This window comes from Numida meleagris, chromosome 2 (assembly GCF_002078875.1).
Source record: "Numida meleagris isolate 19003 breed g44 Domestic line chromosome 2, NumMel1.0, whole genome shotgun sequence".
Classification (NCBI taxonomy): Eukaryota; Metazoa; Chordata; class Aves; order Galliformes; family Numididae; genus Numida; species Numida meleagris.
In genome coordinates, this window is record NC_034410.1 from 114,870,283 (window position 1) to 114,888,500 (window position 18,218).

General features: G+C 39.6%; 1 protein-coding gene across 2 annotated transcripts in view; it reads left to right on the top strand.

Annotated features, from left to right (window-relative positions):
* Window positions 1-18,218, top strand: part of SULF1 (sulfatase 1) — a 156,229-nt gene that overhangs the window by 5,073 nt on the left and 132,938 nt on the right. For both annotated transcript variants that reach the window (XM_021386502.1, XM_021386504.1), the window contains exon 2: window positions 5,495-5,607. The gene's annotated coding sequence lies outside the window, so the exon portion shown is untranslated. The remainder of the gene's footprint in view (window positions 1-5,494; window positions 5,608-18,218) is intronic.

Sequence of the window (18,218 nt, forward strand, 5' to 3'; positions counted from 1 at the left end):
GTAGCAATAAAAAATTTAAAGCTCTCTAAAACATTTTAATACCTTATTTCATGTGGCATATACGGAGTTATGATGGTTTGTGAGGTATAAAGCTTTTTTTATTAGCAGTCCATTGGGAAGACGGTATAACTCAATCATTGCTTTGCAACTCATTTAATGCACATCACCACAGTATTTGACTAGCATACTTATCACAAATTGAAGTCAGTAAAATATTTGACTCAGCAGCCCACTGCACACATACAAAGAGAGAGTTAACTACAAACTAATTTAGGGAGTTAGTGGTCAGTTATAAGACATGGCATAAACACACCAACCATTTTTCAGCTTATGCTATGTTCTTCCCAAAAGCTTCTAGGTCTCATAGTAGTTTCCCAAAGTAATGTGTGTTACAAAATTTATACAGTCAAGTGACTTGTGCTTTAACGTCTTTTTTATTAAACAAATGGTAAAACTGATAGGGGAATTATAACATTCCTTTTCTCTCTCTCCCTTCACCTCCTTCCTCTCCTCCCCCAACATTTAGAGAGTTTCACTTCAAATAAGACAAGCAGGACTAGTGGATTCCCATTACAAAGGTCATCTTCTCTCCATGTTTGACATCAGGTGACAAACCCAGATGTGGTAAGGCTCAGCTGGCCTGTCCCCAGGCTGCACAGTGACAGTGACGCCACACACAGCACAGTCAGCTCTCAGGTGACCATTGCTCTTGATTTCCCCCTTACACAGGTAGCCACATACAGAGGGAAAAATGGGAAAAATAGCAAAGTATCCCAGATGCCATCTAAGTGTGTCCAAAAGAGAACAGAGGATGAGTAGCCACTGTTGTTCTGTATGTCATCATAGAGCCTGAATCTCTGAAAGCATCAGGAAATTAGTAATGTTTTCAGATGATAATTTCCTTTGAATTACAAAAGTGTTGGTTAAAAACCTCCTTCCGTTCATGGAACAAACACAGATGACCGTAGTACAGTATTTTGTTACCTTACACTATAGAGTACTGATCTACTGTAACAATTTTTTAATTTTGTGTGTGGCAGTAAAATGTTAGTAAAATGGGGGGAAAAAAGCCCCAGATACAGAATTGTTTATGAAACAAGGATTTTAATTCAGATCTTCTTACATCTAAGTAGTAAAGATTGTTTGCTTCTTCCATTAGGATGACGATAATTATTTCCAAGTATTCCTATTAATACTAGCCTGTATTACTTGTCTTTATAGAAGCCACACTTCTCAAAGTGACACGTGGCCAAGAAATGTTTTTTCTTTCCAGTGAAAATTTATTTGCTGGATTGGCATTGGTGCAAACAAAACATTTGTTTTCATGGAAATGTGAGAAGGAACAGTCTTCATGAAAATGTGAGACAAGCCTGTTGGTTACATCATTTACCTGCAATCCAGATTAAAAATTGCTTTGTTGTCCAGTTTGAAGCAGACCTCTGAACAACAGACCAGAGAAATGCGATAACCACTGGGGCTTTAAAATCAGTCTTGCTTTTGCTTGGATGTTTAATTATTTACACAAAATACAATATTCCCAATAAGAGACTAAAAACTTGGCAATAGAGTACAAGAATGTAGTCCTTGACATCCATTTGCCTATCTGTCTACAATTGGCTAAAGTATATATATTTTAAAATCACAGAGTTGCAAAAAATTCCAGTTTGCTGATTGTGCTCCATCCTTATGCCGTTCTGCTATGTCAGCTGGGTTGATCATGTACCTTCCCAGAGAGGTACAGGTCTCCCGTGACATTATTTAATATTTATTAGACATGAAACAGATTGTGCAAGTATTTAACGTGTTGTTTGCTATAGAACAGGGGAAGAAGGAAGAAACAACCTCATTAATATAGATAGTAGCAGTTTTTAAAGAGGCAGGAGTAAACATGTAAAACAGGTGTAGATTAATGAGATTTATAGGAGGACATGGGGACAGAAGAGTGATTTTAAAAATGGAAGAGCTGTAAGCATTCCCCCACTGACTAGCGAACAAATAACCATCATAATATGTTAACATCGTCTTCATTTCTTAGAAGCTAGTCCACATAGACCGTGATATCCTACTGTATTTCTCTCAAAAACTTGGTAACACTTATCTGCTATGGGTTTCTGACGTGTTGTCAGTTTTTCAATTCACATTCTTTCAAAAAAATGGACAAAAAACTCCATGCAGATTCAGCTAAAACAACTGAAACCACATAAAATCTCAGGTCAGTGGCGTTAGCCTGAATGATAATCTGTGCAACCTGAATTCAGGATTCTCTTTTATATTCCCAGCTATAGTCTTAAAAAGGTAGGTAATCCATACTTTATTAAATGACACATTAATGTGAGCATTTCTAAGTGCTTTGAAAACTTTATCATTGAACCTAAATGTTCTTTTTCCGTCTTTTAACTTCCTTCTTAAAAAAAACATCAAAGAACACAACACATTTCAAAGAGCCATTCCTTTATCAGCAGTTAATAGTTCAGTTCTGTTGTGCATACGCAGGCAAAATCCTCACTGAAGTCAATGTCTCAGTTCAGAGAGATCCTTTTCACTAGATCACTTTAAATATGTATGGAATTGTTGTCTGGAGAAGTATATGGCTCAAATTAAATTGCTACAGCAATTAAGTTCAGGGAGCTACAGCCCAGGGACTGGGTGGATCCATCAAAGCCATAATGTCTGGGATGCTTAAGAAAGCCAAAGTAGATCTGGGAGGAGGGAAGGAAACTTGGGGGCCATTGTAGTGATTTAAAATTGGTACAAATGAAGATCTGGATTTAGACGTCCAAAAAACTTCACTTTGTATAGGAGCAACTACGCACAGTATATCTTCTGTGTTGGGCAGAAGCTGTATGGAAAAGATCACTGCAGGTTACTGCAACTCCAGCAAGACAAGTGTCTCCATTTGTTCAGCAAAGAGCAAAAAGGAACCTCAATCTCTAGCCAGCTGTTGGCTCTGAAGACTGGCAGGTTGTTGGCCCTCTGACTAAGGGCACCAAGATACCTGGAGGTGAGACATGTGCATCATGTACTGTGAGCTGGACCTGCTGTAGCCCCTGCCTGCAGGCTGCTACCCGAAGCTGCCACTTCTCTACCCTTGCCCTGGAAACCCTTGGTTAGTGGAAATAGCTTTGTCTCTCCTTCGGGTCAGTAACTAGATAGATTCCCCTCCAGGTCATTGCTTAGACAGTAACTCTGGATTTCAAGTGCGTTTCACTCAGCAGATTATATTTAACACCGTGATATGAAAGTCGTGCTTACTATATGAGGACAGGTATTCACTGCTATGGTAAGCAATGGCTCATTGCCATTTTGCACCATTGAGAGCAATTTTTAAAGAGAATTCAATTAACAGCTTACTATTTTTTTAAATTTATTGGTTAAATAAAATTGGATATATACATATATAATCATCTAAACACTATAATCTTTGTTAATCTTTTCTTATTACTGTCATTACTTGGATTTTTTTCTGAACATAAATTTGTGTATGAACATTTGTACTTAGTAGAATGTGAGACCAGTGTAAATATCCACACATCATCTTGCATACATCATATATAATACGTATATTTATTTTTAAAAACTTGTGCTTATTGTGTGACTCTTCCCAAGTGACTCTTTTTGGAAACGTACTTTCAGAAGGTCCACATCTCAGTGTAGATACTTTTATAATACTCACATTAAAGGAAGATAGTACAGCACTCACAATCAAATGGATTCACCAGAGTCTTAATTGTAAATTTCCTTTGAGGCTGGCAATATCTTGTGCAGAAAAATCTGAGCAACTGTATGAGCTGTGAATTAGCGCAGCAGATATTTCCAAAGTCATATCATTATTTTGTGATAAACTTGTCTTTTTAACATTTTTTTTTGTTTGCTTGAACTGATCATGATGATGCTCTTGTTATCTGTGGAATGAGGGTTGTGCGGAACAGTAAAGAACTACTCCACTTTTTCCCTCTGTAAATACAACTCCTATACCAGTTCATACATGGTTTCCTTCGTTTGAACACGTGTGTTTTCAGGCAAGTAAATGGCCGTCCTTGCTCTAATAAGACACTGACATGAATATCCCTGGAGGAGTGAGAAGAAGCTTAAATGTTAAAATGAGCCTTGGGGCTGAAATTTCTCGTCTTATTCATTTATTTGCTGATGTTTTGTGCATGTGTGGTGTAAAAGAGATTTAAAGAAGACTGCACGTTACAAAGTGCATATGAATCTAGGTACTCACATACAGAGAAATATTTATATACTTTGAGTAAGAGTTTAGTGTTAAATCAGAGGTTAGAGATGATCACTATTGGTGGCAAAAGGTATCTCCTACATAAGAAAACTTATGTATCTAACGTCTTGCTCGAAAGTTCAAAGAACTGCGTTGTCACTGTAGATCCCAGCTCACTTTTGTGCCTGCTCTAACATTTCTGTTCTGTTCTGTCCTCTACTTTCACTTCTTGTACTGTCGCAAGCCTGCTATAGGAAAACTCATCTTCATATTCCAATGAGCTCTGCTAAAAATGAAAATAATAGAAATAAAAATATCACCAGGTCTTTCTAGGTTTATACAGTTTGAAGTGAACTACTAATCCTTTGGATCACGTTTTTGCCAGCTTCCTCTGAACGGAATGCAGCAAACTGCACAGAGTAAAGCAGAACCCAAGACTGCCTACCTCAAGTCTTCTAAAAGGGACCGCTCATGTTCTTCATGACATGAGAAGATGATTCAGTACTTTCTTTGTAGTGACTTCCAACAGCAAGTTGCTTCAGCACAGAAAATCCATACGTTCCTCCTTGCCAGTTTGTGGCATCAACCTCCAGTACTGCTCTTAATTATTCTAGGAAGCCAAGAGACCCTTTCCTTCTGATGAAGAACTGGCCCATTTCCTCTTAGCCTCCTTTTTAATGAACTAAACATTCCTTAATTTCCTTCAGTTTCTCCCTGAAAGTCAATTTCTCTAACCCTTGATTTACCTGTACATTTTTTCTGTATGTCAGTATGTCCTTGCTAAAGAAGGTCACCTTCCAGACATTTACCTGAATTTTACTATGATTGATAATAATTATGAATGTTTTAAATTCAGTGGTTTTGTGTTTCGTGCTCTCAACTTGAGTGGCTGGAAAAGCCTGGAGCTTATAGAAATACATGCTTCTCCTTCAGAAAGGTCAAAAACTTATTTACATACAGCATCACTGTAACGCTGTTACCTCTGTTACTGACAACAGCAATCAAAAAGTTGCATAAACAGTGAATGACTGAGCAAGACACCAACGTTTTGCCTGTGTACATGAGACAAGTAATAGTTCTTATTAAAAGATTCCATGGCACTTTTCATATTCATTGAAACAAGACTTTATTTTTTTAAGCCTGCGTTTGAATGACCCAAACACAGTAATCATGGATGCGTGTAATTTTTTCCCCTCCTCCTGCTTGATCCCAGATTTAAATCATAATGCTGAAATCATGACGTCACTCTCAATCATTTCCACATGGCTTCACTTGTAGGATCAAAAAGAAGGTGAAGCTCTCTTGTGTCAGCGGAAGGCTGATTTTGGGGATGGGAAGATAACTCAGTGAAATTTCTAATAATGACAAGAAGACTTCAAAGAAAGTTGCAGGTAAAGTACTTTTCTTTTTCAGTAGATATTTGTTCTGCCTCAAATTTTCCAGGTTGGTAGGTAGAGGTTCCATTTTAAAGGGAATGCGCAAGAGATTGCGCTGGTAAGGAGATCTCAAGTCGTCAGATGCTCTGGTTCCTTGAGAAAATCTTTCTTGCATTAAAATTCACAGGTGAATTCTAGAAAATAAACCTTGGAAACAGACAAGGTAAGATAATAGCAGATTGTGTTGCCCAGCCTCATACTTCCATTTTCTCTGGTACATTAGTTTTCTAAAGGTAGCATTTTGGCTCTGGACGAATGAAAGGGCAAAGGTTACAGAATGTGAGGCCATGGCTGCTGGAAAAGAGAATAACTATGACAATGGTGGGGAAGCGCAGGCCACCAGCACTAAGCACAGAGAGATGTGGGAAATTGGCAAGGAGGAAGAGGATGTCGTTTTCTGAGAAACTAGGAAATGAGCTCTGTCTTCAAGCATTTCTATTTAAGGTATAACAATTGCAAATATCGCAGGAGATATTTGATACTAAGATGAGGAAATATGTGGCAAGGCTTTTAGTTTTAAGTCTTTGTCTTTGCATGGGCTGCTTTTGTTCAAGAAGCAACAATGGAAAAGAGGGGATGTGAAAAAAAAAGGCTTCTGCTGCAGCGTTTCCCAAACTGTTTTTCCCGTGCCCCTCTCCCAAGTGAACTCTACCTTTCATGACCCTTCTCTCTCCCTCTCCTCCCAAACCCACCCATACAACATTCAGAATTACAGCCTCTCATCTTTCCTTGCAGCCCTGACAGTACCTCTTGTGCCTCCCCCATCTCCCCCACCCGCTTCTTTCCCAGAGGCTAAGTCCTAGTTTGGGAACTGCTGTTTCCACTGGATTTCAGTTCCTGGCAACTATCCGTAAAATACTTTGACCAAAAGGGCACCATTCCCCAGAGGCTGCAATTCTAATTCTGCTGCATGGCACTGGTGTGAATTCAGAGCAAAGCTCCCAGCCATGTACCCTCACGGTCCTGCTGGGCTTATCCCTGAATGTGTAAAATGAGAAAGGCTCTGCCATTTGTTTTAGACTGCAGCACCCTTCTCTTCTGGCTCTGAGATCAGCTTTACTGCTTGGTTCACAAAATGTCTCTGTGTTCATGTCTATTCTGCCACAGCTCCAACAATGTTCTCAGTCTTCTGCCAATAGCCTTATTAATTTGAATAGTTTTCCTTCAGATTTCATTAGTGATATGTTTTAAGAAGAAATCGAGCATTACGTATGGAGAAAAACCATAGTTTTCAGTGCACTTGCTGGACATGTGCAGACATAAATTTTGAGACTCTTGTATGCCAGAGTCTTTCCCAAAGCTAGTTCCTGTTCCCACTTCTCATTTATGCTGCATTTCAGGCTCACCAGAGCCACTCGCTCTCTTGTCTTGACAGGCTAACTTCTCTTGGAAGCCCTTTACTCATTTCCTAGGAGGTAGAGACAACAGCAGTGTTTGGCATTCTTGAAAAATATGCTGTTTATTTATCCATCCAAATGTAGATTTTAAAGACTCATTACAGTCATTTGACTTTCAAACATCTTGGCCCCATAATACCAGGTAATTAAAACAAATAGACAACGTCATGTGACATTCTGCTCTTTTGTTCAAAGATTTCTGAGTTACTCAATTATCTCCACTCTAAACCAATGTATCCTTCTCCTAGTGTCTGTTTATTATTTCAAGACTCAAGCAGATGCATCTCCAGGAAGGAAAAAAAACAGCAAGATGCTTTGGGGAGGGTATGAAAGTGGGAAAAAAGAGGGAAGATTCATGATCTCAGTGTTAACGACGCCTGTGCTCCTACTGGAGCAGGAACTGACCCTGCTGTGGACTCCAGGGTGATGGCAACCTATGAGAGACACCAGAGATAAGTCTATCACAAACAAACGACACTGCAGCTCCAACCCCATGCACATGAGAGCTTTCCTGCCTGCCTTCCCAGCAGCCCGATGTGAGGGGAGAGGCAGCTCACTGCCCACATGGCCCAGCTGCCTGCTCTGCCTGGCAGAGGATGCAGAGTGGCCCCACAGGGACCACAGAGCGGACATCCATCACCAGTCCTGTCAGACCAGCACTTGAACTTGTGTGAGATGTAGGTGATTTCTAAATTTGTTTCCGAGGCTGCTTGCAATAATAAAATAAAATAAAATAAAAAGACACTGACAGAACCACAGGGAAATACGATCTGATGTAAAACCACAGTGGTTTTCTACTTTTTTGAAAGGCTTTGTAATGTGTTTGAATTGGCCACCTTGCTGTCTTTGGCAGCAATTGCTAATCCCTCAGTGTCCTTAGCTGGTGTCCTTGATACTCTAAATTAGCTAATATTTTTAGAAGATTTTAACTTTTATTCTTGATTATGCAATGGATATATCACCGGATATTTTTCATGTCAGCATGATTAAAATGCTTAATCCCCTCAGAGAAATTTGCAATGATTTAAACCACTGTTAGAATTCATGTTTGAGATTTAGGAGAGCAAAGAGCCAAGTAGATTTAAGAGGCAGCAATTCCTCCAAAAGGTTTTTACTCTTCAAAAATGCTGGGACAAACTCTTTGCTGAGCAAAACTCAGTGCAAGTGCAATGTAGATACTGGGGATTGCTTTCACATTCTTAGAGCTGTGGCACTCCAGGAGCAGGATTCCAGGCAAGCAGAGAGTTTCTGAGCAGCTGAAAGAGTTCTGGGAGATAACGTGTCCTCCCCTCCCATCCCAGAACTAGGCAATCACTACCAGTATTGCTTGCTCATTTTCCTGGATTTCACCTCAAATGCAGGAAAATAGGAGCCATGGCACCACTGAGCAAAGCAGTGGTGTGCACCACACTGGTGCTGGGGACTGTATGTGTTTAGGAGGAGTCAAAATGGTCCAGGGCTCATGCTGTGAACAACACCTGAGGAACACATGAGGATTTGAAGCCCTCTCAGCAGTGACAGCTGCTTTGGAAAAATCATAAAAGAATCATAGAACAGCTTGGGTTGGAAGGAACTCTAAGGATTGTTCATCTAGTTCCAACTCCTTCCTGTTGGCAGGGTTGCCACTGAAATGATCAGATTCAAACTCCAATAAAACTGTCTTCCAAAAAAAAAAACCTCTTATGGATGGCCCTTTTCTGTAAAGCCATCCTTTTGTAGAAATAAAGAACTTCAGCAAGTGTAGTCTTTCTGTAAAAAAGATGAAATAATCTTATCTATATTTTACATTCATGAAGGCATTTTCTCTGTCTTCATTACTTCAATTCCCAGTTGCTTGACTTTATACAAACCAGTGTATTGTGGAACTTATATATATTCATATCTTCATCTAATAACTCTTGAGCTGTATTAATCAAACATATTTAATTTGTGAGGTTTAAATTTAGGCCCCCGTTTCCCAAAAGTATCACTGATAACACCTCTTTTTAACCTGTACTATATCGTACAATAGGCATAAGCAAACTTTTGAGGTAACTTGTGTGGTTTAAAAAAGGGTCTTTGTGACTGTTAATATTCAAAATATTAAAAGGTTCTCTGTTCTTGTTGGTTTTTTAATTTTTTTTATTAAATCTTCTTCAGAGAAAGATTTAAATTTTAGTGTCACAGAGGGCTTCCATATAAATGGGAGTCGGATTTCTCTTTGGAATTTTACAGATAGTTATTGTCAAACATGAGCGTCCTGTGTACAGCGCCTGTGTCCTTAGAATGAATAGCAAAGTTATAGGTACAGGTGCTAAGCGTTGCTGCTTCGAAGCACAAGTTCAGTAAATGAGATCAGCAAAAGCTACCACAGGCACTGCAAAATTAGGAGCTGGGTATTGCAACTGAATGTGTCTCTTGGTTAGAAATCTCCCTCTGTTAAAACCACTCATTAGCTATTCTGTCGAAAGCCATGAAGGAGACCAGGCCAGGGTGGAGGGACAGAATGATTTCAGGCTGAGTTTTCAATTAAAATCCACAGTCTGCTCTGTTTCTGATAATCTCTAAATTCTTTTGAAGAAATGATCATTATAACTGTGTTTAATCTGTTTTCAAAACAGACTGTGAAATAGCCATTGTGCATGCACCTTCTGTTTTTATAACTTCTGCGCTTTGATATTGTAATTGATGCAAGTGGGCGCAATTAAATCTTTATTTGGAAACTTGCACCAAAGCAAGTCATTCAGAAAAAAGCCACCAATGTGCTTTGACTCTAGATTCTCACACATATTTGCACTTACAATCACAGCTTTTGTTCTGTTAAACTAACAAGGGCTGTTTAGCATAAGAAAGAGTTAACACAAGCTGCCTTCGGTTGTGCTAATTTCGGGAATAAAACTCGAATGGGAAAAAATCTGCTGGAAACTATGCTGTCTCCATTAAAAATCACCAGTTTTTATTTTAATAAGTGACTAACTACAAGTGGAAAAGTTTATTGCTAAAATGAACAATGATACGTCAACAATTACTGTAACTCAGTGATGAAACCTCTGGATTTTCTTTAAAGAGAGATCACAGGAGAACAGATCAGTTCTTTAGCTTAAATTGTTTCTAAAAAACGGTTACTTTCACTTCTGGGGTTTTTACTTTAAAGCATGAAACAAGCAGGGATCAAGACTAACTCTTTGCTTTAATGTGTGGTTTGCTGGCATATCTTTGTTATTAGTTCTGTGACAGCTATTAATCAGTTATCATACTACAAAGCATGTTTCTGGTACTGCTCTCTTAGAATCTAGCTGTGGATTTGTTTGTGTGAAATGGTATTTTGTAGAAAGATAAGTTTGGTTCATCTCAGTGGAGTGGTCAGGCTGTTTGGTCCAACCAAAGGAACAGCACAAAGCTTAGTTGAGGTATTCACCTGCTTTTGAAACAATGACAAGTCAGACATGCTTTGTTTGCTCAGAGACTCTCAACTAAAAGGGAAAATCTTAAAGGCAGAAAAAGACAGACCCCTGTGTGTGTGTGTGTGTGTACAAACATTCCAATTTGAATAACATATAATTTTTTTATCATCTCAAAAAGGTCATGTAGACCGTTGTTACCGCATATAGAGCAAACTCACGATATCGAGTAGTGAGTGTAGCCAGGTTTAAAAACACTTTGAGTAGGTTTAAAAACCTTTGTATTAATGCATCTGGAAGATACCATATTGTCCTTCATGCGCTGCAAAGAAGTTTTCAGAGGGCACTCGCTGGCAGAGCACATCTCCAGGAGAAGCCAAGGCTATTTGTGGTGTTCCTGGGCCAGGCTATTCCTGACAAGAAAGATCAGCCCCTCATGTCTCTTGAAGAAATATGGCAGAGACACTAACCTCAGTCTATTACTACAGGAAAAGAACTCCACTCCACTGAAAACTTCTTATTGTTGATGAGACTGTTTGACACCTGGGCTAGTGTCCAGTAACAGTGCCTGTCTTGTTGATTGCCTCTTGAGGTAATTCAGCATCTCAGTGACAGGTCTCATCTCTAGTAGGAGAATTGCTCATCACTGGAGTACTTTTTCTCTCTAGTGCCATCCTTCAGCAGATGGTAGCTATTAAGCTTCCCCAGCCCAACATGCCTAAAGCATGTGTAAGTTCCAAAATTTTAAGATCAACTTAAGCCCATTTAAGATGAAGCTGTCTCTGAAAGAAGTACTTTCGTCCTTCTCTCCCTTGGCTGTACATTACTGTACCATTTCTTGTGTCAGCACCTGCTTTCCATAGCTTTCCAGCTATTTCCATAGCCGATGATACCTCAATTTTTTTTTAATGGTTGAAAGAAGAAGAAAATAAGATCTGCTAATATTTATGCAGAGCAGTCAGCAGGATGTCAATGGTTTTCGGGCGTTCGGCCCGGTTCCGTGACAAAGGGGATGGGGGACCCACGGGCCCACGCCCCGGGAAAAGGGAAAAGGGGAAAAGGGTAAGGAGGTGGCCCTGAGAGCAAAGAACAGCAGCAACAATCTGAGGAGAAACAAACTAATTTACTAAATAAGATATCAGAATGCAAAACAACACACTATAATACAATATAATTACAATTTAAGCTGATAAATCCAATACAGAGAGAGAGAATGTCCCAAAATCAAGGTAGGCCTTACTCTACTACTGACGATAAGCCAGCTGGAGAGCGAGGTGCTGCCAGGAAGAGAGACGGGTGGAAAATGGGATGAGGTCTCGTGATCTGCAAGCTTTTATCTTTTCCCTCCGGCTGGAAAAATGGTAACAGAGGAGCAAAGTACCGTGGGGAATGTAGTAGTCCTTCTCTTCTGAGAACCAGGTACATTCACTACATGATATTATGATGTGGAGTACCAATAACCGAAAATCATAAAACCATGACACAGGAACAAGAACCTGATGGAGCAGAGCAAAGGAGAAGAGTAGATTGCCATTTCTGATGGCAGTGTGGTTTATGCTGAATGTGAACCTGCACTCTGAGGCTGCATCTGCAGTTGAGGTGCATCTGCTAGCTGCTTCTGTGAAGCCGGGTATTTGACTACATGTCAGACCACTGCGTTTACCTCAAATCTTTTGTGAATTCTGATTTTTCATTGTAAAAGTAACACTCTGACAATATTCACCCTGAAGAAAATATTAGAAAAGCATTGGATTTAATAAAGTGAGGAATGAAAACAAATTTCAAAACTGGTTGCAAAATGGCATTTCTGTCCTCTTTTTAGAACTGTGTACAGCCTTGGAAGGAGAACGAGCCAACCATAAGAAATGTTCCAAATTCCCCAGGACTGTGCAGAAGTAAGAATGGCTCTGCCTTTTATACTGGTCTGACTGACGGGGTTCCATCTTACCACTGATCAGTACCAGAATAAAGGCAGAGGAAAAATATTTTCCCTCCGTTCTACCAAATGTGGAATTTAAATAAACACAAAATAAAACAGGCAAATATTACAACTTCCTGCTCCAGTCCTTTAAAAATTCTCCTCCACTGACACAAGCTTGGAAAGGATTCAGTGCCCTAAGTTACCACTGAAAGTAAATAATAATTATATTTGCCATAAGAAGAGGTTTTGGTAAGTGTCAGCTTAAGGACAGCAGATGGGACTGTCTGTTGGGAATTTCCCCTTGCTACTGCAGTAGGTTTTGCTTTAACAGAGAGCTGAAGAGAAAATAGTGGTTGAAAAACTACTCAGGATCATGGTGTCATTGGGAGAAACAGACTCTCTTCCAGCCAGACCTCCATTTTGCACATTTTCATCCTGCCCCTTTCCTGTCTCCTGAGTCCCTTTTCCTTTATTGGTAACAGTTTGGGAAGTGCCAAGGGACTGAGAGCCATGGGTACAGAGGGAGAACAGGGGATGCCATAAGGATGGGAAACAAGATTTTCCTGCACTACAAGAATTGAAGAGCAAGTGCAGAGAGGGAAGGCTGTCAGAAGGGCCCTCAGAAATGCTACAGCCAGCAGACAGTGCCAGATAATGCCTTTTTTTCAAACTCTATTTTTAATCAAAACCTCTCCCAAATGCATTGGACTCTGCAAGGACCCCCTTCCTACAACTATTCCCATAGAACCTTGCCTTGCCTTGAAAAGAACCTCCAACTCCTTCTCCAACAAGAGTTGCCCAACTTACATCTTGAGTGTCCTCAATCTCTTTTGCTTTCCTGAAATTGGACTAATATTCTCTTGTTCTCTAAAGCACCATGCATTTTTTCCATTTCCATACCCCACATCTTTCTGCTACTTCTACAACACTGAATTTTGCCCACCCTTTTTTCAACCTTGCAACAACCACAGTTGTAGACAGCAAACACAGTTTTAGACAGCTGAACAAGCTGCTTCTCAGTAAGTCCCTCAGATGGCATCACTCATACCTGCCTAAAACTAGCCAGGCTTGGAAAGAAATGACATCTCCTCTTTATCATTGAACCCCCATGTCAGCATTGGAACCAACACCTGTTGTTAGGACTTTTTACAGATCTAGAAGGATTGCTCTGACCTGCGATGTAATCATGATGTCTTCCAGCAACTCTGCACCCCACATTAACAGCTTCCCCTTGGCCTTTCTCAGTATCACATTTCAGTTTCACTCTGTCTTCACTTTTTCAGTTTTCTCTGCAATGAAGTTTTTTAACTGATGTAAGACATGGACCAGAGGCTTTAGAGATAGAGTATTCTAGGCTTTTATCACACAGACAGGAAATGACAAGTGGCTTAGGTTGGTGGGATAAACACATGAACATTTTTTTTCCCTCCTTAAGTAACTGACTGCATTTGAATTGTTACCTAAAGTTCGTGGTTCTATATATACTGTGTTATGATGTTCATATTTTCAATCTATAATATCCTTAATTAAGGCTCAACAATAAAAATTGTGATATAAAACAATATAAATAATCTTATGAATTTATACGATTCATTTTACATGCTTAGTTCTACATGTTGATATTATCTATACTTGCATACATATCCTTTTTTAGGGCTGAATGTTGGCATTTAAGCTCTTCCCTTCATGTAGGAGAAGGTACCGGTAGCATCCATGACAACACCAGGGAAACTAAGCTCCTGTAAATACACTATCCTATGTGACAAATACCATTTCAACACTCTTTTGGTCAGGGCTATATTATGATTTTTGTACATGCTCACCTAGGGTGCTCTGACTACTTCAAGATTTAAGGACGGGAGAACCTTCAGTAAGCCTGCCAGCTATCACAGATGTATTAGTTTGCCTATCCATTTGTAACTGCTTAGATGCCAATTTCCTTGAGGTTAATTGTATTAGCAGGTGCAGTGCTGACAATAATTATATATAAGCAACCTAAGCACACCTGCCTGTTTTCTCTTCACTGAGGATAGAAGGACTGAGCAGGCCTTGCTGCTATTAAAAAAATGGCTATACAGAGAGGTATGAGTTGTCTTACAATGTGTCTTGTTTTTTTGCTCTTAAACGTTATCAATGTTAATGTTTGAGATGAGAACAGAAAGGGATTAAATGAAACATTTTCCCAAAGTATTATGGAAGTTGCTTGATGCTTTTTTGTTATAATAAAAAAAAAAAGGGCTATAGGGTCTGTTGCTTACTTGACTTGCTAGGAGAAAATGAATCTGTATGTTAAATTACATGTATTCCCACACTCTGTCCAGAACACCATCATGAACATAGTTGTTTTTTTAGGCAAATGGTACTTTGATTATGTGCAATATTAGAAGCCTACTCATAGGGGGAAATGGTAATATTGATTCTTCCATACATAATTTTATAGAGTATGGTGAGTTTAACCTTGGAGTCATCCAACTTCTTCATTCTTTGTCACTGCAGTTTTATCAAGTTGGAAGTCTTAGGAGAATAAGGGCAAAGAGTAGGAGGGAAGGCCCTGGAGATAACCATTGGTTATCAGTTTGCTAATAAGTAACGCAAAAAGCTATGAGACGTTCTGGCTTCTAAATTGTTGGCTTTTTTTCAACTTTTGTTAAGTATTGGATGGTTTACCTCACATTTTTTCAGTAATGAAATTGAGCTCCGTCCAAAAACATGAAGTCAGCACAAGTTCTGAGAGTACATTGCTTGCTGGGTTCTCACACTTTAAAGCCTTATGGACTCTATATACTCTCCCCTTAGCACTTTCACCACTACTGAGCATGGGATCACCTACCTTGAGCTGACTGGCTTATGTCTGTTGATTTTCCTGCTTTATTTGCCTCTATTTTCCAAGTGTCTGGTGTGCTGAGCCCTTCCCAGACTCACTGATCACTTGTTTACTGTGCTGGAGTTATAACTCTTGGCCAATTGGCAGCTGAGAAGAGAAGAACAACGGTTTCTCAGTGCATTAAATTGTCATATTAGGCTCTAGCTTGGAAAAATATTGCTGGTTTTGTTTTCTTTTCCCGAAGTATGACATGACAAATATGTGGGGTTTTCATTTGTTTTTGGGTTGTGGGGTTTTTTTTGGTTACTCATTTTTCCTTCTTCTTGTTTTTATTTTGGCATATATATAAAAAAATTAAGACAAGTATAACTGGCTCTCCTGATAGGTTAAGAAGTATATCATTTTTTCATTATTGTTTGTTACTAAATTACTTCTATGTAACTACTAATAATGGAGTTACCTTAGGAGAAACAATAACTGAGGAAGATGAGTATTGGTGGGGGGGGGGGGGTTGTAAATGAAGTAACACAAATTTCAGACTGACAATCATTGGAGCCATCAATCTTCTGTGGGCAAGCAAAGTAATGACAGCAATATGATGAATTGTAAGGCCTTACAATGAACTGAAACTTTTGTCCATCTTACCTACACACTCTTTCTTTTAAAAACTGTCCCCCTTACTGGTAGCTAGCATTGTAGGCTTGAGATAGTTGTGTTTAAATGTAACTTCCATACCATACCATTCTGTTGCAGGAAAGTTGGAGGAGAGTTTTCTTCAAAAACTGAAGCCGACTAGACTCTTCTTTCCCGTAACAGCTGTCTATGGGCAATTAATTGTGACTCTGGAATTACACCCTTATGGTATTTCTAATGCAGTCTTTTTTGTACCTAGCATATGTGTGGACTGATAAGGAGAGAGAACATGTATATGCCCACATTTCAAATTATTTTAACCCAGAATATATAGAAATTGTTCTCAAACGCATGAACTAGCAGCCACACTTCTATTTTGGTTGGTGCAGAGTGAGTCTCCTGGATTGCTTCGTTAGACTCTGTTAAGCAAAGGAATGCCAGACACTTGAATCTTCCTTGGTCTTTGGCAGTGGCTTTCAGCATGGGGAATGCATGGAGGTGCTTGGGGAATGCATTTAAAAGGCCATGTGTCTGTGGAATTTAGGTGGCTCCAGGTTAGGAAACAGCTGAATAGCCTTTTGTACAGAATGAACTTTTGGATTTAGCACCCAAATTTTGCATGAACCCACTTCTGGCTTCAGAATGCCTGCATATGGAGAGAAGTAAAATTAACTGCTAACTCTAGTAGCAGCTGTTGTATACTCAATAATTCTGATCAGACCATTTTTACTTTAGTTCCTGAATATGGATTTATGAGCCAACCTTTAAAAATCTTGGCAGAAGTTTTTCAAAGGAATTCGTCTCTCTTATACTACCCTGTGATGAGACCCAAAACTTCCAATGGCTAAATTCTTATAAGAAAGCATGAACATCTGTACCACACTAAATCATGGGCATATGAGGCTTGGCAATTTCCACCAGTGGAAAGCAGTAGATGCTTGGGAGAACAGGACAAGCACAGAATGATACTTGGCCAGAATCCTCTCCAAGCAGTTCAGGGATTCCATATACGAGAAGTTCTGTGTTCATACTTAATTGCTGTGAGTAGATTTTTTTTCATGAACTTGCTCAATCACTTTAATACTGGAACACAGGACTACATCCTGCAACAAAAAGTTCCAAGATTTAGCTGTGCTCTGTGCGGAGATAAGTATCCTTTTGTGTTTCTTTGAATCTGCCATTTGCCTGGATCTTTTGAGAGGTAGTTCCCTCTTAATGTTTTTTGTCAGTATATTTTTATTATATTTCACCAATATATTATCCAATTATCTCACCGATATATTATCAGTGTGAACCTCTGTGTATCTAGAATTTGCCTGTGGGCTTGTCTATGCATTTACAGACCTTCCCTGTTCCTATATAAACACTTCAAAAATTGAGTCCCACGTGGGCTTATGCTGATTCAAGGAAATCAAAAAGCAATTTTATTCATATTGGCAGCAGAGGTGGACTGTGGGTACTGCAAGAACCGTGAAAAGATTCCCTTTAATTTTACTTTTGAGAGCTGGAATTGTCAGTTAAGAGTTACCTTAGGTTCTGAGGAGAAATGCACATGTGAATGTGTGCGTGTGTCTGCACAGACACAGAACCAAGCTGCCAAAGCCATCTGTGCTGGAGGAAAGGTGGTGGGGTGAAGTTGTACAGTACAAGAGAGAATCACTGTGCCCTGGCTTAACAGTGTCTGCTGGCTCCCAAGGAAACTCTTTGGAGCCAGCAAGTAAGGGACATGTTAACTGTGGTAATGAAACAGAAGTGACGATTGCTCAATGTCACAATTAGCTAGAATTAGTCTTGCACCTTGGGATGGTCCAGAGTTACGTGCGGGATTACATTATTCAGTTTGTTTCAAGTCTTATCTGTGAGGAGTCAGCCTGACCCCGGGAGGAGTTCAGAGGTCCAAGAGTCACCTTGAGAACGTGTCTCTACGGTGCAGTATTTTAACAGTAGTTCAGGTACAGCCCTTCCAGGGCAACTTTCTTTTCAGCTTTTAGATTCTAAACTCTTTGCAGATGGCAGTCTGGAGAGAGAAGTAGCAGAAAAGTCTGTTTTAAGCTGCCACAGCAAACTAAATCTGGCTGCAGTCATAGTGTAGCAGTTAAATGATCCCGCAACATCAGCGGTAGCTTTTATGTGAGAACATGATCGTGCCCAGTGTTTGAGGACTATTGCAAACTTTGGTTTTGGAGATGAAAGTTTGTAGTTAGAGTTGTTGAAGAGCCTTTGAAGATAAGTGTGTGCACGCATGTGTCTCTGTGTACAAAACACACAATTAAGGCTCCCTTTAACCACGTCAATTTTACACTATTGTGACTTGACAGGCATCAGCAGAGGCACGCCTGATTTACTTTGGCATAAAAAAAAGGAAGGAAAAACAGAGCGGGGCTGGTACATCATGTAAGTGTTGAGTATCT